The sequence below is a fragment of the Chiloscyllium plagiosum genome, unplaced genomic scaffold (genome assembly GCF_037043375.1).
Source record: "Chiloscyllium plagiosum isolate Xiang-an unplaced genomic scaffold, Cpla_swu_hap1 HiC_scaffold_20, whole genome shotgun sequence".
NCBI lineage: Eukaryota > Metazoa > Chordata > Chondrichthyes > Orectolobiformes > Hemiscylliidae > Chiloscyllium > Chiloscyllium plagiosum.
This window is the reverse complement of record NW_028270158.1, coordinates 15,509,960-15,535,093: the sequence shown is the minus strand read 5'-3', so window position 1 is coordinate 15,535,093 and position 25,134 is coordinate 15,509,960.

Genomic DNA, 25,134 nt, shown 5'->3' with positions numbered 1-25,134 from the left:
TCGACGTTTCGGGCAAAAGCCCTTCATCAGGAATAAAGGCAGTGAGCCTGGAGCGTGGAGAGATAAGCTAGAGGAGGGTGGGGGTGGGGAGAAAGTAGCATAGAGTACAATGGGTGAGTGGGCGAGGGGATGAAGGTGATAGGTCAGGGAGGAGAGGGTGGAGTGGATAGGTGGAAAAGGAGATAGGCAGGTAGGACAAGTCCGGACAAGTCATGGGGATAGTGCTGAGCTGGAAGTTTGGAACTAGGGTGAGGTGGGGGAAGGGGAAATGAGGAGACTGTTGAAGTCCACATTGATGCCTTGGGGTTGAAGTGTTCCGAGGCAGAAGATGATGCGTTCTTCCTCCAGGCATCTGGTGGTGAGGGAGCGGCGGTGAAGGAGGCCCAGGACCTCCATTTCCTCGGCAGAGTGGGAGGGGGAGTTGAAATGTTGGGCCATAGGGCGGTGTGGTTGATTGGTGCGGGTGTCCTGGAGATGTTCCCTAAAGCGCTCTGCTAGGAGGCGTCCAGTCTCCCCAATGTAGAGGAGACCGCATCGGGAACAACGGATACAATAAATGATATTAGTGGATGTGCAAGTAAAACTTTGATGGATGTGGAAGGCTCCTTTAGGGCCTTGGATGGAGGTGAGGGAGGAGGTGTGGGCGCAGGTTTTACAGTTCCTGCGGTGGCAGGGGAAAGTGCCAGGATGGGAGGGTAGGTTGTAGGGGGGCGTGGACCTGACCAGGTAGGTATGGAGGGAACAGTCTTTGTGGAAGGCGGAAAGGGGTGGGGAGTGAAATATATTCCTGGTGGTGGGGTCTGTTTGGAGGTGGCGGAAATGTCGGCGGATGATTTGGTTTATGCAAAGATTGGTAGGGTGGAAGGTGAGCACCAGGGGCGTTCTGTTCTTGTTACGGTTGGAGGGGTGGAGTCTGAGGGCGGAGGTGCGGGATGTAGACGAGATGCATTGGAGGGCATCTTTAACCACATGGGAAGGGAAATTGCGGTCTCTAAAGAAGCAGGCCATCTGGTGAGTTCTGTGGTAGAACTGGTCCTCCTGGGAGCAGATGCGGCAGAGGCGGAGGAATTGGGAATACGGGATGGCATTTTTGCAAGAGGTAGGGTGGGAAGAGGTGTAATCCAGGTAGCTGTGGGAGTCGGTGGGTTTGTAAAAAATGTCAGTGTCAAGTCGGTCGTGATTAATGGAGATGGAGAGGTCCAGGAAGGGGAGGGAGGTGTCAGAGATGGTCCAGGTAAATTTAAGGTCAGGGTGGAATGTGTTGGTGAAGTTGATGAATTGCTTAACCTCCTCGCGGGAGCATGAGGTGGCACCAATGCAGTCATCAATGTAGCGGAGGAAGAGGTGGGGAGTGGTGCCGGTGTAATTACGGAAGATCGACTGTTCTATGTAGCCAACAAAGAGACAGGCATAGCTGGGGTCCATACGTGTGCCCATGGCTACCCCTTTGGTCTGGAGGAAGAGGGAGGATTCAAAGGAGAAATTATTAAGGGTGAGGACCAGTTCGGCCAAACGAATGAGAGTGTCGGTGGAAGGGTACTGTTGGGGATGTCTGGAGAGGAAAAAATGGAGGGCTCGGAGGCCCTGGTCATGGCGGATGGAGGCGTAGAGGGATTGGATATCCATGGTGAAGGTGCGGTGTTGAGGGCCAGGGAAACAGAAGTCTTGGAGGAGGTGGAGGGCATGGGTGCTGTCTCAAACGTATCTGGGGAGTTCCTGGACTAGGGGGGATAGGTCAGTGTCGAGGTAGGTAGAGATGAGTTCAGTGGGGCAGGAGCATGCTGAGACAATGGGTTGGCCAGGGTGGTCAGGCTTGTGGATCTTGGGAAGGAGGTAGAACCGGGCAGTGCGGGGTTCCCGGACTATGAGGTTGGAAGCTGTGGGTGGGAGATCTCCTGAGGTGATGAGGTTCTGTGTGGTCTGGGAGATGATGGTTTGGTGATGGGGGGTGAGGTCATGGTCGATGGGGCAGTAGGAAGAGGTGTCCTCGAGTTGGCGTTTGGCTCCAGTCGCTTTGTGGGACAGTCCAGGACCAGAGGGTATAATTTCAGTATAAGAGGTCACACATATAAGAAAGAAATGAGAAGGAATATCTTCTCTCAGAGGGTAGTGAATCTGTGGATTTTGTTTACTGCAGAGGGCTATAGAGATTGGGTCATTAAGAAATTCAGGGCTGAGACAGACAGATTTCTAATCAAGGGTTAGTCGGAAAGGCAGGAAAGTGGAATTGAGGATAATCAGATCAGCCATTGTCTCACTGAGTGCCAGAGAAGACTAAATGGGCTGAATGGCCAATTTTTGCTCCTATATCTTGTAGTTATACTTAAGTAATACTGTGCTTAAATGTTTACATTTCTTGTGACATGATATTAAAACGATCTAAAACAGCTTTCTAATGGTGAACATTAAAAGCAGAATCCAAGAAATGATGGACAAACAACTCAACTCATTATTTCTATTTCTCACTATAAATGGATTCAGTATTTTGCTGAAATGTTATATTGTGGAGTGAACAGAATCATCATATAGTTAATCAGCTCAGTTGTCCTTTATTTTGCGTGATTAGTAACATTCTGAATCGGTGTGACATTATGTTCAAATATACAAATAAGATTGATGATATTCATTCTCAAATCAAGGAGACATTACAAAATGATTACAAAAACAGTGAAGAATTAAAAATAAGTCCCCTCAAAGATTGACGTTTCTTTCATAACAAATTACAACTTATTTCTTTATTGAGATCCTGGTCCTCAGAAATTGTTCACCGGCAAATTCACTAGTGCTTCCTTGCTGGGTCTGAACCAGATTTTGTTCCGTTTCTAGATTTTAATCTGTCAAAATTTTTTTTTCATCTTGCTTATTATTATAGTCAGATTTGAAGAGCTCCAGAGTTAACTCTATTAAAGGATGTGGGCATTGCTGGCAAGTCTGAGATTTGACTCCAGAGATCACTCCTTCTATTCACTCAACACTTCCAACAGTCCAATTGAGAGAAAATGGAGTTTATATCTTCATGAGGATGTCTATTTCAATAGAAAGGTTAAAAAGCAACAGCTTTTTCTTAAATCTTTCCCCACACAACAAAAATTTGCATTTATACAGCACCTTTAATGTTATAAAACATTTCTAAACATTTTACAGAGTATGGAATTACATAATGGAATATTGGGGTGTTAAATGCAAGAAAGGATAACAATACAACACAGATTAAAAATAATAAGTGAGTCCACTAAAAGGAAAATGTTAAACAAAATAGTCTCAGAATCATTCATAAGGAGTCGACATTGGATTGTTACAGTTGCTACGCAGGATGGTAACAGTAGTATTGACATGGATGGCTGAGCAGTTGATTTTGATTCTTGGCAAATGCAGGTTGATTAAAATTGATATGGTCCTGGTTCCTTTCAGTGATGTCTGATTGGCAGCATGTAGTGTGAGAGTGAACTTTTCCCTTTCTTTACCTGAAGTGCAGGAGTTTTTAATTCCTGTTCTCATGCTATGGCCTCCATAGCTCCATCCACTAATACATCAGGCTATCAACACACACAGATTAGCCATTGCCTTTTTTAAAATCTGCTTTCATAGAATCATGGAATCCTTACCGTATGGGAACAGGCCCTTCGGCCCAACAAGACTCCTTCGAAGTGGAGTTGCAGGTGGATACGATAGTGAAGAAGGCGTTTGGTATGCTTTCTTTTATTGGTCAGAATATTCAGTACAGGAGTTGGGACTGTATAGGACATTGGTTAGGCCACTGTTGGAATATTGAGTGCAATTCTGGTCTCCTTCCTATCTGAAAAATGTTGTGAAACTTGAAAGGGTTCAGAAAAGATTTACAAGGATGTTGCCAGGGTTGGAGGATTTGAGCTATATGGAGAGGCTGAACAGGCTGGGGCTGTTTTCTCTGGACCGTCGGAGGCTGAGGGGTGACCTTATAGAGGTTTACAAAATTATGAGGGGCACGGATAGGATAAATAGACAATCTTTTCCCTTGGGTCGGGAGTCCAGAACTGAAGGGGCATAGGTTTAGGGTGAGAGGAGAAAGATATAAAAGAGACCTAAGGGGCAACTTTTTCACACAGAGGGTGGTACGTGTATGGAATGAGCTGCCAGAGGAAGTGGTGGAGGCTGGTACAATTGCAACATTTAAAAGACATTTGGATGGGTATATGAATAGGAAGGGTTATGGGCCGGGTGCTGGCAGTTGGGACTAGATTGGGTTGGGATACCTGGTCGGCATGGACGGGTTAGACCAAAGGGTCTGTTTCCATGCTGTATATCTCTATGACTCTATGACTCTTAAGTCCTCACCGACCCTCTGAAGAGTATCCCACCCAAATCCATTCCCCATTACTCTAAACTTACCTCTGACGAATGCATCTATCTGACACATCCCTGAACACTATGGGCAATTTAGCATGGCCAATTCACCTAACCTGCACATCTTTGGACTGTGGGAGGAAACCAGAGCACCCGGAGGAAACCCATGCAGACACGGCAACAATGTGAAAACTCCACACAGACAGGCGCCTGAGGGTGGAAGGGTAAAATATAAACATGTCTGCAAGAGATGGTTTCTTGCCAAGAGTGCTGTGGGTAGTAAGCATTTTTATTGTCTCTTCCTTCTTAGTCTTGCTGTTTGAAGTTTCCCTGGCTTTGTCCATTCTGGGGGATTGACACATGACTCTGCCAGACAGTCACTGAACTTACATCCGCATTCAGCCCTTGGTTGAGTCAGCCTTTGTTTAAAAAACACATGTTGGAACTAAGATTCTATATGTATTTGAGGTTCTTATCTGATGACATTACATAAAGCACAATCAAAGTGTTTAGCAGCAAATGAGCGTAGGCAGTGACAATGTTAGACAATGATACAAAGGTAACAACAATTTTCAGACCCATGACCTCTACCACTAAATGTCATAGAGTCATAAAGATGTACAGCATGGAAACAGACCCTTCAGTTCAACTCATCCTCGCTGACCAGATATCCTAACGTAATCTAGTCCCATTTGCCAGCATTTGGCCCTTTTCCCTCTAAATCCTTCCTATTCATATACCCATCCGAATGCCTTTGAAATGTAATTGTTCCAGCCTCCAACACTTCCTCTGGCAGCTTGTTCCATACACACACTACCCTCTGTGGTCCCTTTTAAATCTTTCCCTCCTCACCTTAAACCTATGCCCTCTAGTTTTAGGCACCCCTACCTTGGGGAAAAGACCTTGACTATTCACCTCGAGGGCAGCACACGGGAACACCATTAAATGCAAGTTCCCCTTCAAGTCGCACACCATCCTGACTTGGAAGTATATCACCATTACTTCAGTGTTTTGGGTCAAAATCCTGGAATTCCCTGACTAATGACATTATGGGTTTATCCACTCCTCCCCCTGTCCCCATGGACAGCAGCTATTGGAAAAAGGCTTCTCAACACCTTCTCAAGAGCAACATATACTGGTCAGGTCAGCAACACCCACACAGAGTCATAGAGTCATAGAAATGTACAGCACAGAAACAGACCCTTCGGTCCAACTTGTCCACGCCGACCAGATATCCCAACCCAATCTAGGGGCACCTGCCAGCACCTGGCCCATATCCCTCCAAACCCTTCCTATTCATATACCCATCCAGATGCCTTTTAAATGTTGCAATTGTACTAGCCTCCACCACTTCCTCTGGCAGCTCATTCCATACACATACCACCCTCTGCATGAAAAAGTTGCCCCTTTGGTCTCTTTTATATCTTTCCCCTCTAACCCTAAATCTATGCCCTCTAATTCTGGGTCCCACTGCCCTAAGAAGAGACATTGTCTATTTATCCTATCCACAACATGACTTCCCAACTCCTGTACTCAATACTCTGACCAATAAAGAAAAGCACTATCCTATCTACCTGTGACTCTATTTTCAAGGAGCTATGAATCTGCATGCCAATGTCTGTTTGTATAGCAATAATCCCTAGAACCTTACCATTAGGTGTATAAGTACTGCTAAAATTTACTTTCCCAAAATACGGCATCTCGTATTTATCTAAATTAAACTCCATCTGCCACCTCTCGGCCCATTGGCCCATCTGATCAAGATCCTGTTGTAATCTGAGGTAACCTTCACTGTCCACTACACCTCCAATTTTGGTGTCATCTGCAAACTTACTAACTAAATCTCCTATGTTCGCATCCAATTCATTTATACAAATGATGAAAAGTAATGAACCCAGCACCGATCCTTGACAAATAAGAAAATGATCATTAAAAACAAAAAGTCAGAAGTGTTGGTCATGGAGTAACTACACAGTTGAAAGTTCAACTCAATGACATATATGGCTCCAAGGTAGTAAGTTCACTTAAGACAAGTGTTCAATTAATGTTTTTTCAAAATGGCCACATTGATAGGGCTGACCACCTTCTGTAAACAATTGTGAGATATTCTGATGTATACTCAGTGGGCAGCACATTTTCCTCAATATCAAAAAACTGTGTGTTCGCTTGAGCAGAAAATCCAAGCTAGCAATCCAGTGTATACCCGAAGGAACACTATATTGTTGGAGATGCTGTTCACATGAGACATTCAACTCAAGCTCTTCGAACATGCAGCTGTATTTGAGGAAGAGCAAAAGAGCTCTCCCTTAAGGAACATTACTGAAACACTTTGCCTGTAGAAGATTCTTGAGCATGAACTGGTCATTGTGCCAAGAATGGCTACATTTCAAAAAGTGCTTAATTGACTATAAAGTGGGTTGAATTATCATGAAGGATGCTATATAAATGTAAGTGTTGCACTTTTAAAAAAAAATGCATTCTTTGTCTTGAAGCTAAAGAACTTCCATGTTAACAAACACAAATTGATTCATTCTCTATAGACTGTAATATTAAACATTGCTTGGACGCCAGTAGTTTGTGGATAAACACACAGTTTTAATGTAAAACACATTGACTGTAAACAATTCCCAATCTCCATAGCTCAACTGTACTCTCATGTCTTTTAAAATAGATTGTTCCAATCTAATAAGTAATGTGTATTATTCATCAATTCCATTAACCACTTATTGGGTTGCATGCTGATGCAAGCCAAGGAGAAAAAGAACACAACAGAAATTGGAAAATGATCCAGTTAAAGGGTGTTTGAAATCTCTGAGCAGATTTTGCTGATGCACGTTAAAATGATAATGCTGTTGTTTGCAGTTCAAATCAGGTTCCTACGTCCTGGGAGAGTTGACAATGAATTCAGGGAGGCAGGTCAAAGTTGAATCCTATTGTCTTCTACTTCTGTACATCAAATGTAAGCAGGGCAGGGACAAAGGCAAGCTGGAATACCTGACAGCATCTCAACATGTCTCTCAGAAGCATCCCTGATCAGTTCACACAGGATTAATTAGACTGGCTCGGTCCTGCTGTTGTGAATAGCAAAACCTTTGCAGTCAGCATTAAGTTGAATTTCTGGTTTTGCTAAAGACAGGCTGGAAAGATCATCTTCCAAATTAATGAGGACATCATAAGAGTCATTCATTATTTTCAGCAGACCTGAGCGTTTCTCACCTGTGAGTGAAACTGAGCTGAATCTGTTAAATGATCATCACTGATGGGGATTCTTACTGAAGCCTTAAATTGGTATCTGCTAAAGGGAAAACAAAATAAATTTTAGATATTACAGTCATTTTATTTCTCTCCTTCCACCCCAACCTTCGGATTTTGTTTGAGATGGGGTAATTATCTGAATGTTGACAAACAGCTTGATCTGCTATGCTTCTCCCATTGAATCCTTCTTAACTTTGTATTCAGTAATTTCCCTGGAAGGTAATTTTGAATTTACAAGTACCTTATTTAGTGCAGGAAATGGCATTTGCATTTGCGCTGAAATCTAATATCTGTTTATGAAACTGATTCAATTATGGATCTAATAAAGAATTTAGGACAAAAGATTCTCACTCATGGGCACACTTGGCAGATTTGAGGGGAAGAGCATATACGCATTTAAGGGGAAGCTAGATGGAAGAAAATGAAATGGAAGGATAAATGGATGGGGTTTGATGAGGTGGGGCAGGAGGAGGTGCATATGGAGCAGAAACCCTGGTAAAGATCAATGGATCTGGTTATATGTTGTCAATCTGTCATTCTCTGTGACTTGCTGCAGCTCAAAAACTCTCTGAGATAACTGTATCCGTCAACTTCTTGGTCTCTTGAGCATGGTTTTAATCACCCAATGAGACCATAAGGTATAGGAACAGCATTGGGCCATTCAGCCCATTGACTCTGGTCCACCATTTGGTCATGGCTGCCATGTTTCTCGATCTCATTCTCCTGCCATCTCCCTGTAGTCTTGACCCCTTGCCAATCAAGAACCAGAGTGTGAAAATAGATAACACCCCTGGGCCGGTTGGGATTTATCCTAGGATTCTCTGGGAAGCCAGGGAGGAGAATGCCGAGCCTTTGGCATTGATCTTTAAATCGTCATTGTCTACAGGAATAGTGCCAGAAGACTGGAGGATAGCACATGTGGGTTCCCCTGTTCAAGAAGGGGAGTAGAGCCAACCCTGGTAATTATAGACCAGTGAGCCTTATTTCAGTTGTTGGTAAAGTGTTGGAAAAGGTTATAAGAGATAGGATTTATAATCATCGAGAAAAGAATAATTTGATTAGGGATAGTCAGCACGGTTTTGTGAAGGGTAGGTCGTGCCTCACAAACCTTATTGAGTTCTTTGAGAAGGTGACCAAACAGGTAGATGAGAGTAAACCGGTTGATGTGGTGTATATGGATTTCACCAAAGCATTCGATAAGGTTCCCCACAGTTGGCTATTGTACAAAATACAGAGGAATGGGATTGTGGGAGATATAGCAGTTTGGATCAGTAGTTGGCTTGCTGAAAGAAGACAGAGGGTGGTGGTTGATAGGAAATGTTCATCCTGGAGTCCAGTTACCAGTGGTGTACCGCAAGGGTTGGTGTTGGGTCCACTGTTGTTTGTCATTTTTATAAACGACCTGGATGAGGGCGTAGAAGGGTGAGTTAGTAAATTTGCAGACGACACTAAGGTCGGTGGAGTTGTGGATAGTGACGAAGGATGTTGTAGGTTACAGAGAGACATAGATAAGCTGCTGAGCTGGGCTGAGAGGTGGCAAATGGGGTTTAATGCAGGCAAGTGTGAGGTGATTCACTTTGGTCGGGGTAACCAGACTGCAAAGTACTGGGCTAATGGTAAGATTTTTGGTAGTGTAGATGAGTAGAGAGATCTCGGTGTCCAGGTACACAGATCCTTAAAAGTTGCCACCCAGGTTGATAGGGTTGTTAAGAAGGCATACAGTGTTTTAGCTTTTATTAATAGAGGGATCGAGTTCCGGAACCATGAGGTTATGGTACAGCTGTACAAAACTCTGGTGCAGCCGCACTTGGAGTATTGTGTACAGTTCTGGTCACTGCATTATAAGAAGGATGTGGAAGCTTTGGAAAGGGTGCAGAGGAGATTTATTAGGAAGTTGCCTGGTATGGAGGGAAGGTCTTACGAGGAAAGGCTGAGGGACTTGAGGCTGTTTTCGTTAGAGAGAAGAAGGTTGAGAGGTGACTTAATAGAGACATATAAGATAATCAGAGGGTTAGATAGGGTGGACAGGGAGAGCCTTTTTCCAAGTATGGTGATGGCGAGCACGAGGGGGCATAGCTTTAAATTGAGGGGTGATAGATATAGGACAGTTGTCAGAGGTAGTTTCTTTACTCAGAGAGTAGTAAGGATATGGAATGCTTTGCCTGCAACGGTAGTAGGTTCGTCAACTTTAAGTACATTTAAGTCGTCATTGGACAAGCATATGGATGTACATGGAATAGTGTAGGTTAGATGGGCTTCAGATTTGTATGACAGGTCGGCGCAACATCGAGGGCCGAAGGGCCTGTACTGCGCTATAATGTTCTATGTTCTATGTTCTATAACAATTTATCTCTGTCTTAAATACAGTCAACCTGTTGGCCTCCACAGCCTTCTGTGGCAATGTGTTCCACAGATTCACCACCCTCTGGCTGAAGAAATCCCTCCTCATCTCAGTTTCAAAGGATCATCTCTTCACTCTGAGGCTGTGCCCTCGGGTCCTAGTCTCTCCTACCAGTGGAAACACCTTCCTGTGACGTCATTCTCTCTTTTGTGCTAGACTTCGGGTTATCCTGTTAAAAAGACCTCACAAACTATGAACCAAAACAAAATGCAAAAGGCACCTCTCCCTTCTGCATTGAATTCCCATAATGCCTCCAAATTCCCCACACTATATGCTCACTCTGGCTCTGAGCTCTCCTTTTTGATTGTGCACAGCTTACTGATCACTGTTAGTCACTGCACCTTCAGTTGCCTTGGCCTTTATCTCTGAAACACCCTCCAACTCTCCATTTCAAGATATGGTTGAAGCCTCTTTATTCATGAAACCTTTGGTCATCAGTCCTAAAGGGCTTAGCTTTGCAGGATACCATGGGCCCAGCACCAAAAGGTTGATGCGGAATCCACAGTCAGGGAGAGGTTGCTCCTCTAATGGTCAACTGGTTGTTAATTGGCCAGAAGCAGGATTTCCTCCACCCCCAGCTCCTGCCACTCCAGAACAGGAACTCCCACTTCAGAGATGTTAGGATTGGCCACAGGATCTTGGCCTGAGATGTAGATTTTTCAGGAATGAGAGCAGTGGACAAATGGAGGGTCTCTCTGAGGGCATTCCAGATCTTAAGGCCGAGGGAACCATTAGTAGAGAAATTAAATTAGAGATGCTCAAGAGGCCAGAACTGGAGAAATGTAATATTCTCGATTGCGGGGCTGGAAGACATTACACAGATAGGGAGGGAACAAGGTCATATGGGGGTTTGAAAGCAAGGACGAGAATTTTTAAATTATCGCCAATTTCAGATGCCAGTGCATGGGTGAACAGAATCCAACTGAGTAAAATATGCACTTTGCTGCTGACAAGCTATAGCGCCCACTTGAAGGTCAAATGATCTTGAAACACCCCTGTTGGCAGTATCACAAGTCATCTGTAACTCTACAAAAGCAACAAGGTCTAAGGGCGATGGCATAATTTTCATGATTTTGATGCGAATGAAACAGGTTTGTCCACTTAATAGTGATCCAGGTATTTTGTCAACATTAATGAACAAGAGCAAAATATAAGCACATCATTAATCAAAGACCGATGTAAACAGTCAGAGGAAAAAGTGACCTTCACAGAGATGCCAATCCAAAGACTCATGAGCTAAAATTCTAATGTTCTGATGATGATTCCAGATACTTAGAACTCTTAGTGTTCAGAATTCAGGTCAAATACTGTAGTGTTTGGCTTAAAAATGATTTCTTCAAACCAGACCATTAAGGGTTAAAGGTGAATTGGACATAACAATCGGCAATTCAAACAAAATGGAAAATTCATGAAAATATGCCTGGTGTAAAAGGCAGCGTGGTTGGGCAGGCAGGTAACTGTGTAACCTTGACTGTCTGTGAGAACCATTTTTTCATGTAGTTAACACAGAGCCACCTCTGTTAATTTCTGCATAATGCAACTTCTGAAAATACTACAAAATGGTAATTCAGCCCGTAACTAGAATAGTATTGATATCAGGGATTCCATTCCACTCACTGGACTTTCCTCATTGGAATGGGATCTGTGAGACTGGGACTTGCCCCATCGGACTGGGGTCCATGAGACAGGGACTTTCCCAAAGAGATTAAGGTTCAAGGATCAGTGAAGTGGAACCTGAGCCAGAACTTCAAGAGCCAGCCATTCCCAGGAGTCCCAAATGACATTGAACGTGCTTGATGAATGTGTCTGAAGTACTTCAAACTAATGGATGTGTTCATTAGTTTGCACATATCTAAAGTAGATAGAGCAACTAAATTTGCTTTATATTAAAGTGCACATATCTTCTGGTAGTTTTGATCAGGCCAATTAAGCACTTTCAGCTTAATGAGACAAATGCTCAAACAACTCTGAGTACAACTATAATGTAGCTTTTCTTAACTGGAAGGACAATCTCTGTGATCTTTTACCACATTTATAAACTAATGGTTAATAGAAGAGAAAGAGAAGGTGAAATTTTGGAAATGGGGGCTGTTTGTTATATTTTTATAATAGAAAACTAAAACATTGAAATAAAACAGAAGTTGCGAGGGAAACTCAACTGAGCTGGCAGCACCTATGGTGAGAGAAACAGAACTAGCGTTTCAAGTCCGATGTAACCTTCTTTGGAGTTAAACTGGAGTCCACCAGCCCAAGTGGCATGGTGTTCCCAACTGCCGAGATGGTTCATCTCCACTGACTTCAGTATTGGCTCAGGTTCCCATTGTGTAAGCGGAGTCTGAAATCAGCAGCCCAGTTGATGCAGAATATCAGTGTCTGCATTTGGGAGGCTTGTACAGAGCCAACCCCAAAAGCCAATCCATGATGGGAATCACAGCACATGCAAGGCTACAATGAGTTCAATTGTTGGTGCCATGTGGAATCCTCTTTGCAAAGACGTAAGTATCTCTGATATTGGAGAATGATCACAGACAGATTGAGTCATAGAGATGTACAGCACCGAAAACAGACCATTTGGTCCAACCTGTCCATGCCAACCAGATAGCCTAATCTAATCTAGTCCCATTTGCCAGCACTTGGCCCATATCCCTCTAAATCCTCCCTCAAAACCTATAGTTCTGGACTCCCCATGCTACATTGTAAAGTGATAAAATCTGGCCTTCCTGTAAATCCACAGGCAAACTAGAAAATCAGCTTAATCTCTACTGTGATACTTCTTGCAATAATGGACAGCTTGGGATTGTAGGCGGTCTCCTCTGGACAGCACACAAGGATACGGTGTGAGAAGCCATCAAATATTTATTGATGTTAGTGTGTCAAATGTTTTTCTGCCCTCAGCAACAATTGCATTTCATTTAAACACCCACCTTATATTCATGCTATACTGCTCTGCATTTCTTTTTAGTCCGTCTCTTACTAATTTTTGTAGGTGCACCATAGAAAGCATTCTATCCAGATGCATCATGGTTTCGTGTGGCAACTGCTCTGCCAGGACTGTAAAAAACTCCAGAGAGTTATGAACACAGCCCAGTCCATCTCACAAGCAAACTTTCCATCCATTGACTCCATCTACACTCCTCACTATCTCAGAAAGGCAGCCAACATCATCAAAGACCCCTCCCACCCTGGTTGTGATCTCTTTCAATCGCTTCTATCGGGCAGAAGATACAAAAGCATAAACACACATACCAACAGATTCAAGAACAGCTTCTTCCCGGCTGTTATTAGATTTCTGAATGGACCTCTCAAATTTGAAATTTCATGTTGATCTCATTGTTTGTGCATCATCTCTGCAGCCATAATATTGTATTCCTCGCTCTGTTCTATTACCCTAATGCACTTTGTATGGTACGATCTGCCTGTACTCATGAAAAACAAAACTTTTCACTGTACCTAGGTACACGTAACAATAATAAATCAAATCAAATGAAATCAAATTCTCATTATTTTATTCCCTAATATTAACCCATTGGTTGAACTCCATTCTTCCCTCATCAACAATTTTATTTTCATAAACTCAAATGCATAGTTGAATAACATTCAGTTGAGTTGTAGGTTCATCAACTCAATGACTTTCCCATTGTCACTTATTACATGCAACCCATGTCACCGTTTACATTAATGTTGCCTTGCATTTCAAAACCTGCGCCCACACCTCCCTTCTCACCTCTGTCCACAGCCTCAAAGGATCCTTCCACATCTGGCAGAGATGTTCCTGTACATCCAAACACCTCATCCACTATGTCCGTTGCTCTCAATGTGGTCACCTCTACATTGATGAGACAGAAAGCCAATTTCAGAGAACATTTCAGAGAACATGGCTGACACACCCAACAATCCCATCATCCTGTGGCCAACTATTTCAACTCCCCCTCCCACTCTGACAAGGACATGCAAGGCCTGGGCCTCCTTCACCACCAAATCCAAGCCACCCGATGCCCAGAGGAAGAACACCTCATCTTCCAACTTGGGACGCTCCAACTACAAGGAATCAATGTCGATTTTACCAGTGTCCTCATCTCCCCTTCCCCCCTCCTTATCCTAGATCCAACCCTCCAACTCGGCACTGCCCTCTTGAACTGCCCTACCTCTTCATCTTCCTTCCCACCTAACTGTTCCACCCTCCTCTCTGACCTATCACCATCACCTCCCACTTCATATTTCTATTGCATTTCCAGCTATCTTTCACCCAGCCCCACCCCCCTCCCATTATTCTCTCAGCCCGCTTGGGCCACCCCCTACATTACTGTTGAGCAAACAATGATAGAAAAATAGAAAAATCACAGGAGAGAAATGGGCCATTCAGTATACAATGTCTGCATCAGCTGAATAAACTAGCCACCCATTCTAATTCCATTGACCAGCACCTGGTCCATAGCACTGCAGGTTAAAATACTTAGTTTAAATAATATGAGGGTTTCCACCCCAACCACAAAACTGGGCAAACTCAAGACACCAACCATCGCTTGGTGAAAATGTTATGTCCCTCTAATCCTCACGTCCCCCTCCAATCCCATAGCAGTCACCTTTAATCTGTGCCCACTTGAATTTGACCCCTCTGCCCGGAGAAACCAAGGGCGTTTCAACTCAAAAGCAGGAGATTAATTCCTGAACTTAAAGATGGTGAGAAAAATCTTCAAAGATAAAATACTCCTCAACTTTCCAAGCATTGCCTTGAGAGAAGAAAGCCACAGAGGATCCTATCTCAGAGTCCTAAAGCTTATGCGTGACCATGTGAATGGAGGAACAGGGATAGGCCATTCAGCCCATCAAGCTTTCAAGTCCACCATTCAATACAATAATAGCTGATCGAGCATTTCAATGCCTTTTGCCCGGTCCATCCTGATAACCCTATACCCCATTGAGAATCAAATTATTAATCTCTATCTTAAACATGCTCAAAGGCTGAGCTTCCACAGTCCTCTGTGTAAAGCATTCTAAATTTTCATAACTCCTAAGTAAAAAACATTCTCCTTATCTCAACCTTAAGTGCCGACCCTTATTTTTACACTGATCCTCGGTTCCGGACTCTCTAATCATGAAATACATCTTACCTGCATCTTGATTGTCTCTTTTTCTCTCGCTCCCTACTCTCTCATCACCTTTTTCCTCTCCTCTTCCCCCTTTGCTACCCTTCTCCTTCTCCCCTGTTTTCCATTTTGCCTGTGCTTCACCCATCACCCCCAATCCCCATGTATTTTGTCACAGCCTTGGTCATTCCCAGCTCCTAATCTCCCCATCATCTCTCTATGCATTGTCATTATCTCCTCTTTATTGCTACCTTTGCCTCTGGAGCCAAGACTCACCTTCTCTCAGCCTCGTATAAATACCTCCCTATTTCTCCCTTTTTTTTAAGCTTTGACAAAGGGTCGGTTAGACTCTAAACATCAGCTCTTTTCTCTCCTTACAGATGCTGCCAGACCTGCTGAGATTTTCCAGCATTTTCTCTTTTGGTTACCTGCATCTACCCTGTCTATCCCAAAGCATTTTGTAGGTTTCAAAGGGATCACCTCACATTGTTCAAAACAATTAGACAATAAGGAACTTTTAGATAAACACATAAATATGCAAGGGATGGAGGGATATGGATTAAGGGTTAACAGAAGGGATAAAATTAATTTGGTATCATGTTTGGTGCACTGTCATGGGCCGAAGGGCTCATTCCTATGCTATACAGTTCTATGTTAAATGTAATAAAGACCCGGTTTGCCCAATCTCTCATTGGCGGACCGTTGTGTTATCCTGGGAACAAGAAATGTCACCTCCAAGGCATTATGTTGCTTTGTCAGAATCTTTAGAATAAATACAGGATAAGCTAGCAAATGTTAAAGGAGCCTGGAAAGGCATGACCACCTGAAGGTATCATACTTAGCTGACATGGCAGTGCTAGTTAGGAGTGAGCCACAGACATGAACAATTGAGGGCAGCAGTTACCTGGGCCAGCAGAGTCAGTGCCATCTCTGTGTTGTATCTTGGCTGGAGATGTGCCTGCAGCAGTCTGCGGGTGTATTCAACTGGCTCCCTGCCAACGGAAAGTAAGCTGAGGTTCTCAGCCATCGGAAAACAGATGAAACAACATCTGCAAGCATGATCTTGTGGCTGCTCAGCTCTCCCTTGTACTGCCTATCATTACACAATGCATTGCTTAAATAAAGTTAAAAATCACACAACACCAGGTTATAGTCCAACAGGTTTAATTGGAAGCACTAGCTTTCGGAACGACGCTCCTTCATCAGGTGATTGTCCGGCGGACTCTCACCTGGTGTGGTGTGATTTTTAACTTTGTACACCCCAGTCCAACACCGGCATCTCCAAATTTTGCTTAAATAAAATCTTGTAATGAATGAATTTAAAATGATCCCTGAATTTGGACCTATTAGGCTCCTCTCTTATGGTCTGAAAGATTACAGGGGGGGGCGGGGGGGAGGGGGTATGGTGGAATGCTGGGTTGGAAGGGCAGAACCAGGCAGTATAATGGCACAGTGGCTAACACTACCACCTCACAGTGCCTTGGGCCTGCCTCAGGCAACTGTCTCTGTGGAGTTACATAGTTTCCTTGTGTCTATAAAGGTTTCCTCCTGTGGTCCAAAGATGTGCAGTTTAAATGGAATGGTCATGCTAAGCTGGGTGTGGTGTCCAGGGATGTGCAGACTATCTTGGATTAGCATGCAGGGCTATGGGGATAGGGTGACGGTCTGGGTGGGATGCTGTTCGGAAGGTTTGTGCAGACACAATGGGCTGAATGGCCTCTATCTGCACAGTAGGGAATGTATGTTTGAAGAATAATGATATTGAATGGTAGAGCAGGTTCAAGGCACCTACTCTTAATTAGCAGATGTAAATTTTCCCTTACTACCTTCGGGATTGGAATAAAAGAATATAGAAACAACAAAAAGGAGGAATGTTATTGAGTGGATGTTCTTGTGGAGCTCCTGATTTGGGTCTTTGGAAAACCTATCTGCTGTTGCAAACGAGGAGCTGCTTGTTGTTCCGGAAAAGCTGGAGAGTGAAGCCTTTGCTTTATAGAAAGTATGTATCGCTCATTTCACCAAACTGAACTTATCCCTCCTATTGGAAGAATAATACTTGCAGAGCTGCCCCAGTTGCACCAATCTTCCTCCAAAAACCGAAGGCTGCAGCACAAGGAGAGTGAATTACGTAGGCTATGCAGCACAGAAAGAGGCCATTCAGCCCAGCCGATCCATGCCAATGTTTCTGCAACACATGAGCCTGCACCCATTTGTCTTCATCGCCATGTATATAAATGATTTGGATGAGAGCATAAGAGGTATAGTTAGTAAGTTCTCAGATAACACCAAAATTGGACGTGTAGTGGTCAGCAAAGAAGGTTACCTCAGATTACAATAGGATCTTGATCAGATGGGCCAATGGGCTGAGGAGTGGCAGATGGAGTTTAATTCAGATAAATGCAAGGTACTGCATTTTGGGAAAGCAAATCTTAGCAGGACTTATACACTTAATGGTAAGGTCCTAGGGAGTGTTGCTGAACAAAGAGTCCTTGGAGTGCAGGTTCATAGTTCCTTGAAAGTGGAGTCGCAGGTAGATAGGATAGTGAAGGCGGCGTTTGGTATGCTTTCCTTTATTGGTCAGAGTATTGAGTATAGGAGTTGGGAGGTCATTTTGTGGCTGTGCAGGACATTGGTTAGGCCACTTTTGGAATATTGCATACAATTCTGGTCTCCTTCCTATCGGAAGAATGTTGTGAAACTTGAAAGGCTTTAGAAAAGATTTACAAGGACGTTGCCAGGTTTGGAGGATTTTAGCTTTCTGGAGAGGTTGAATAGGCTACGGGCTGTTTTCCCTGGAGCGTTGGAGGCTGAGGGGTGACCTTATAGAGGTTTATAAAATCATGAGGGGCATGGATAGACAAGGTCTGATCCCTGGGATGGGGGAGCCTAGAACTAGAGGGCATAGGTTTAGGGTTAGATGAAAAAGATATATAAGAGACCTAAGGGGCAACTTTTTCATGCAGAGGGTGGTACGTGTACGGAATGAGCTGCCAGAGGAAGTGGTGGAGGCTGGTACAATTGCAACATTTAAAAGGCATCTGGTTGGATATATGAGTACGAACGGTTTAGGGGGATATGGACCAGGTGCTGGCAGGTGGGACTAGATTGGGTTTGGATATCTGGTCAGCATTGATGGGTTGGACCGAAGGATCTATTTTCATGCTGCACGTGTCTATGACTCGATGAATCCATCTTTTATAATTCTCTTTTCTCTCTTAGAACACCCTGGGTCCTGGGATCGACATTCTCACCACTCTCTGGGTAAATAAGTTTCTTTCAAATTTCCCATTAAATGCATTAGAGATTAACCTTTATTTATGGCCCCCTTTCTGTGGCTCTCAAAGTGTAGCTATCTTCAAGAATGCAAGCAGCCATGCCATCAGTATAATGAAGCCAGCTTGTCTTTATACAAACTGACATGACTCAGTTTCTTTATATGTAAAAGGAATAATAATGTTCTGAGTTGGCAGAGCACCGTTTGATGACTCAGACTGCTTCGCAAATGTTTTATCCAGTTCTGTTTCCACAAGTCAGCAATGTCCAACCACTACCAAAGCTGAATGAATGTCCACATGGTATTTCTCAAGAGCCGGTGGCTGTCTTGAAGTTGATGGTATACTCACCTCACCATTAAATGCTGTAATCTTGCTGAAATTATGACTGGCACCACGGGTGCTCTTCATTGAAAACCAGCTACAGGAGACAATCGAGAAAGGTGAAGCATTGTGTGCCATGGATAGGATCTCTCTCGTGCATTTTGTATGAGGGCATCCCCATTCCTCCCTTATGAGCTTAAAAGCAAAATCGCGAGTGTTTCCTTATTCTGCTCCCCACATGGTGTGTCCCTCACCCTCCTCGGGTTACTGTGGTAGAGTTGGGAAAGTGCTGGCATCCCCAATCTGCCATTCTCATGCCTGATTAAATGCCCCTCACCACCAACATGCCACAATAGAGGGCACAGCATTCTACCCCACATTTCTCAGCCAAAATGGAGATGATTGGGCAACTTTCATGCCAATGCCAACAGGAGGCCACACTGCCGTAAATGACTGGGCTTAATTTTGAGAATTTCGCTTAAAAGCAACTATTCTTAACTCATTGCAATTATCTGGAGAGGTCAGTGTGAGTTTATCGTGAGAGGTTGTAGCAGTTTTGGTCGTGAGTTGTTCATACAGACGCTTGTCAAGTGTACTCGGTAGATTGTTTGATGATGTGCGCTAATGGAACAGATCCTGCTTACTGAGTAAATAGACATTGGTTCCTGTAAAACAGATGGGCTATTGTGAGTCTATCAAAGGTCCTATACCAACTCTAACTCATGAGCTGACACATTCATGTAATTTTAAGATTGTGAGACTGAGATTGTCTTTGCAACTGGATTTAGGTGAAAGGTTTCAGTGCTCTGCTGGCTCTGCAGTACTGACTTTGTGTGCAGGAATGCTCCATGCAAAGCACATGGTTGACCCAGTGAAGCTGGGTCATGGGCATGCTCTTGTCTCTTGCCTTGTCACTCGATCACACTCAAACACAAGAGGTTGAGTGGCTTCCTGTTGTAGGGGAACGTAAGGACTGCAGACGCTGGAGATCAGAGTCAATTGTTTGGTGCTGGTAGCATCTGAGGAGCAGGAGAATCAACATTTCGGGCATCATTCCTGATGAAGGGCTTATGCCCGAAACGTCGATTTTCCGGCTCCTTGGATGCTGCCTGACCTGCTGCGCTTTTCCAGCACCACACTCTTGGCTTCCTATTGTAGCACGTACTGATTCTCCTGACATCCACAGGGAAAAACTTTCCCCTCAAAGAATGCCACCAGATGTCAGCCAATAAAACACTCCTGTTGACACAATGATTGTATATTTTATATTGGAGAGCAATGCAGAGATATCACACAGCCTCCCTGTGAATTTATTCACTAAACTTTAAAATGTTTGCCTCATGCTTCTGCCTCTTTACTTCTGAGAACCTCTGAGGTTTGCTTATTTTCTTCTGAGTCTGCACTAGGGCTTAGCCGAGCAAGCACAGTGACCATCAGCAAGAAACAGAATTACATACCAAACAAATATGACTCACTGGTTGTACGATGACTTTCCAAATCTGAAGAACAGCTATACCAGAAACGTTAACTCTCTTTGTTTCACCACAGACTCTGCCATACTTGCTGATTTTTTTTCTGCGTTTGTTTCAAATTTCTAGCATCTGTAGTATGTTGCTTATTATAAAGGAAATTTCACCTGGTTTAGGGAATGAAACTGCCATCCTTACTGATCCTACCTTACATGTGACTCCAGACCCACAGCAATGTGGTTGACTCTTAACTGCCCTCTGGGCAATTAGGGATGGAAAATAAATGCCGGCCAAGTCAGTGATGCCCTCATCCTGTGAATGAATTTTTTAAAAAATTCTGTTGGGGGGAGGGGAAAGTAAGATTCTGCTAAGATGGCTTTTTCTTGAAATTCAATCTGTTGGCAAAATCATTGGACTTCCCACACAGTGCCAATGTACTGGGGGTGAGGGAGGGCAGCGTGGAAACTGATCCATTGCCTGTATTGAACACCTAGTCATTGGTGAAGATTGCCATTGCTTTCCCACAAGAGATAAAAGAGCAGGTCATGGCTACATCAAAAGCTTTGACCTGCTTGACTACCCCCTCCTGTTAAACATGGCCATGCCATCAATGAATGGTCTGATATTGCCCATGCAATTGCTATGCTATCAGCCCCATTCTGTGGCACAGTGCAAGGCACTGGTTTCCACATTGAGAAAAGAGAACAAAATACCCTCAAACGCATGGCAAAATCCTAAACCACAGCCAATGGATTAATTACAGCAACACGAAGCTATTCAGTGATTAATGGCAGGCTTGTCAGTATATCATTAAGTGTTCTACAAGTAATCAAAAAGTTATGACAAGAATAATCAGAGAGTTATTAACGTAAGTTAGTCAAAGCTAATTAAATCTAAAATATTTCTTGCATTGACAGTAGAAGAGCTGCCAATCAAATTTCTTTTCACATGTACCCAGGAAGGTGCTCCAAATCCAGCTATGGGCCATTCCTTATAGATTTTATAAAGCTCTGGATAGGCCAAAGCTAGACTATTCAAGTCTAATTCTGGTCACCACACTTCACAAAGGATGGTTCCTTGTGAGGATGCAAAAGGAGACTGACCACAATGGTTCCAAGGAGTAATGGGTTCCCAGCTACGAATAGTTTCCCCTTTGAGCAGAGGAGGTTGAGGGAAATTTGATTGAAGTGTTGAACATTACGACTGCTTTTGAATGAGGTAACCAGAGAATAGCTGGTCCCAATAGCTTACAAGAACTAAAGGTCACAGATTTAGTACTGTGGGCAAGACATTCATTGGTGTTGTGATGAAAGATTTTTTATTAATGGAGCACTCGTAACTAGCAGGAACTTACTGCCCATTTGGGCGGTGGATGTGGAGGCAATCAATGAATTTAAAGGATTTTAAACCAAAAGAAATCTCAAGCCTGCACGTCCCTTATTATCCTGAATGCAGTTAAAAACCAACCACATTGCTGTAGGCCTGGAGTCACGTGTAGGCCAGATCAGGTAAGGGTGGCAGTTTCCTTCCCTAAAGGACAGTAGTGAACAGGTGGGCTTTTACAACAATTAACAGTAGTTACTTGGTTACCATTAGTCTAGCTTTCTAAACTTTTTAAAAATTTAATCTAAGTTTCATCTTCTGCCATGGTGGGATTTGAACCCATGTCCACAGGACAACACTTTCTTTTAGCTTGTTGTCATGTCCTTTCTCTCTCTCTCTCTCTCTCTCTCTCACACACTCTCTCCCCCCTCCCCATTCCAGTGGGGCTTTCCATTCTGGCAGGAGACACACTATTGTTCTGCCAGTCTCACTTTCCAATCACTTAATTTGAATGAGCAAAATCTTTTCTCTATCAGCACCCTACATCCACTACCCACCCCATCCCCACCAAACTATATTATAATTGCTGTCCCCTCCATACTTCACTTCAGCTCTGATGAAGACAAAGTGAGGGCTGCAGATACTGGAGAGTCAGAGTCGAATGGGGTAGTGCTGGAAAAGCACAGCAGGTCAGGCAGCATCCGAGGAGCAGGAGAGTCAATGTTTCGGGCGTAAGAACTTCATCAGAAATGTGGAGGGGAATGGAGGAATTAGAGATAAATAAAGGGTGGAGATAGAGCTGGGGGAAAGGTAGGTGAGAAGGTGATAGTTGGATGCAGGTGGGAGTACTTGTGATAGTCGGAATGGATAAGTGGGTAGGACAGGTCAAGAGGGCGGTGCCAACTTGGAGGGTTGGATCTCGGATGAGGTGGGGGGAGGGGAGATATGGAAACTAGTGAAGTCTGATGAAGAGTCACCTAGATTTGAAATGCTAACTAGCTCTCTTTCTCCACGGATGCTGCCTGACCCACTGTGATCTCCAGAATTTGCTGTTTCTCCTCAGAACATAGGATTGAAGTTGCACATTGTTAATCTAATAACAATACCACCACCAACCTCCTAACTAAATGCTCACTTGATGGTAATGAACTTGCACAACTGAAATGTGGGAATGGGAAGTGATTGCATTGCTTTACAGACAGCCAACATGGCCTCAGTAGGGTTATTCTAAGCCCTAATGACGTTCTCTATGACTCAAAGATAAAGACAGAGCTGGGTGTCCAGCAGACAGATCGTTCATTGAAAATTACTTTTAATAGCTCTCCAAAGGCCTGGCTATGTATATTAACTAGGCTAAAAACTGCTGTGTTGAATCAGTAAGCCATGTTAATTATTTCCAACACCACAAAGGGTTATGAATCTCCTTGTTCTACAGAGAACCAGACAGAGGTGAGTCATCTACTTCCGAAATGGCAGTTTGCATATCAACCAGAAAATACCCTCCACCTCTGGGATGTCAAGTCAGCAGAAAACCTTCTGAAATTGTAGTTTACGTAGATCATTTTAAAGTGACCCTAGTCTCCAAAAATTCAACAGGACAAGCTCCCATGAAACAATTGTATTAATGACCATTCAACGCCCAATTACATCAAAGCACAACATGGAAAATAACACACTTTTAACTGACAATCAGGGTTCCAAAGAGCAAGAAAAATATTTTAATTCCAGGCTGTTTTTGCACAATTTGATGTATTGGCTTTATAGTAAGAGAGTTGATTTGTAAGAGACTTGAAAGGTTTATCAAATATTTAATTTAAAGCAGCTTTTCTACTCCACAGAAAGTTTTGTACCACTAAGTTGCAATTAAAGGATTTTTGTTATGACTCTGAATGATTGCTTGGCAACAATGTTCTCAGATGTTTAGATTCCTCTTTCATCTCAATCACTTCTTCCTTTGCTCAATGAATTTTAATTCCCTGAAAAGTCTAAAATTGGTCCAAGATTTAAAGCAGCTCCCATGACTATAGACAACTATCTAATAATCCTGGGCTTGATTATAGGCACTGTTGGACAGGATGTAGAATCATAAAATGACACCATTCTACCTGCTAAGTTGATGCTAATTATGTGCAACAACAATTCATCTTTCCAAAAATCAAAGAACTGTGGATGCTGGAAATGTGAAACAAAAACAGAAATTGCTGAAGAAACTCAGCAGGTCTGGGCAGCATGGTGGAGAGAAAGCAGAGTCACCGATTCAGGTCCAGTGATCCTTCTTCAGAACTCTGAAGGGTTTTCTGATGAAGGATCACTGAACCTGAAATGGCGACTCTGATTTCTCTCTCCCCAGAGAAGGCCCTAACCTACTGAGTTTCTCCAGCAATTTCTGTTTTAGTTTCAGCATATCACCAATTGTCATCTTTCACGTACATTGAGTCTTCAATCACTTTCTCTCTCGTCTTCTTTTCTCCTCGTCAGTGGACTGGGGGAGGCAGCATAGTGGTAACATCATTGAACTAGTAAACCCGAATCCCAGGCTAATGTCACGGGGACATGGATTCAAATCGCATCATGGCAAAGGAAGAACCCAAGTTATTGGCTAAATTGACCATGGTGTCTAGGGATGTGCAGGCTAGGTGGATTAGCCATGGGAAATACAGGGTTAGAGGGTTGGGGTGGATTAAGGTGGGATGCTCTTCAGAAGGTTGGAATAGACTCAATGGGTGAAATGGCCTACTTCCACACTGTAGGAATTCTATGAGAAACACCAGGAATTAAAATCTTGCCATATGGTGATCATTCTCAATTGTTGTAAAACCAATCTGATTCACGAAAACCTTTTAGGGAAGAGATTTGTCATCTTTATTGGGTTGTGGCCTACACAACCACAGATTCAAAGCAATGATTGATTCTTAACTACTCTGCAAATGGCCTAGAGAGCTAATCAATTCAAGGGCAACTAGGGATGAAAAGCAAATGCAATGATGCCTACATCCCATACAACTGAGCTGAGGAGAACTTGCTCCACCCAGAGAGTGGTGACCCTGTGGAATCCTGTGCCAGTTAAACTAGTTGTGGCCAAAACATCAAATGTTTTCAAGAAGGAGTTAGGTATAGCTCCCAGGACTAAAAGGATCAAAGGGTATGGGAAGAAAGCAGGACCAGGGGACTGAGTTGGATGATCAACTATGATCATATTGAATAGGAAAGGGCAGGCTCAAAGGGCAGAATGGCCTACTCCTGCTCCTGATTTCTCTGTTTCTAAGGCTAAACGAAATACCACATTGTGTTCTTTTGAATTTTCTTCTCCTGTTTCCCCTATGCTTCAAATGCTTATCTTCCTTCTCTCTCACTGTGGTCTATTAGTCTATCAGATGCATTCTATTTTATTTCAGTTGGACTCCTAAATTGTGAGATTTTGAATGATGTGTTCAACTGAGACCTCACCTGACTTTTCAGGTGGACATGAAGGATTCTGTGGCATTACGCAAAGCAAAACAGAGAAGTCCGCCCATTATCTTGGCTGACTTTGTTTTGAGTTTTTTTGCTTTGATTTGCTTAGATTTTATTGCCATGTGTACTCAAGTACAGAAGTACAGGAGTACAGTAAAATTGTATAAGGTGTCATGTTAGGTACAAGTACCTAGGTACAGAATCTTAAGAAAAAGGTAGAGGAAAAG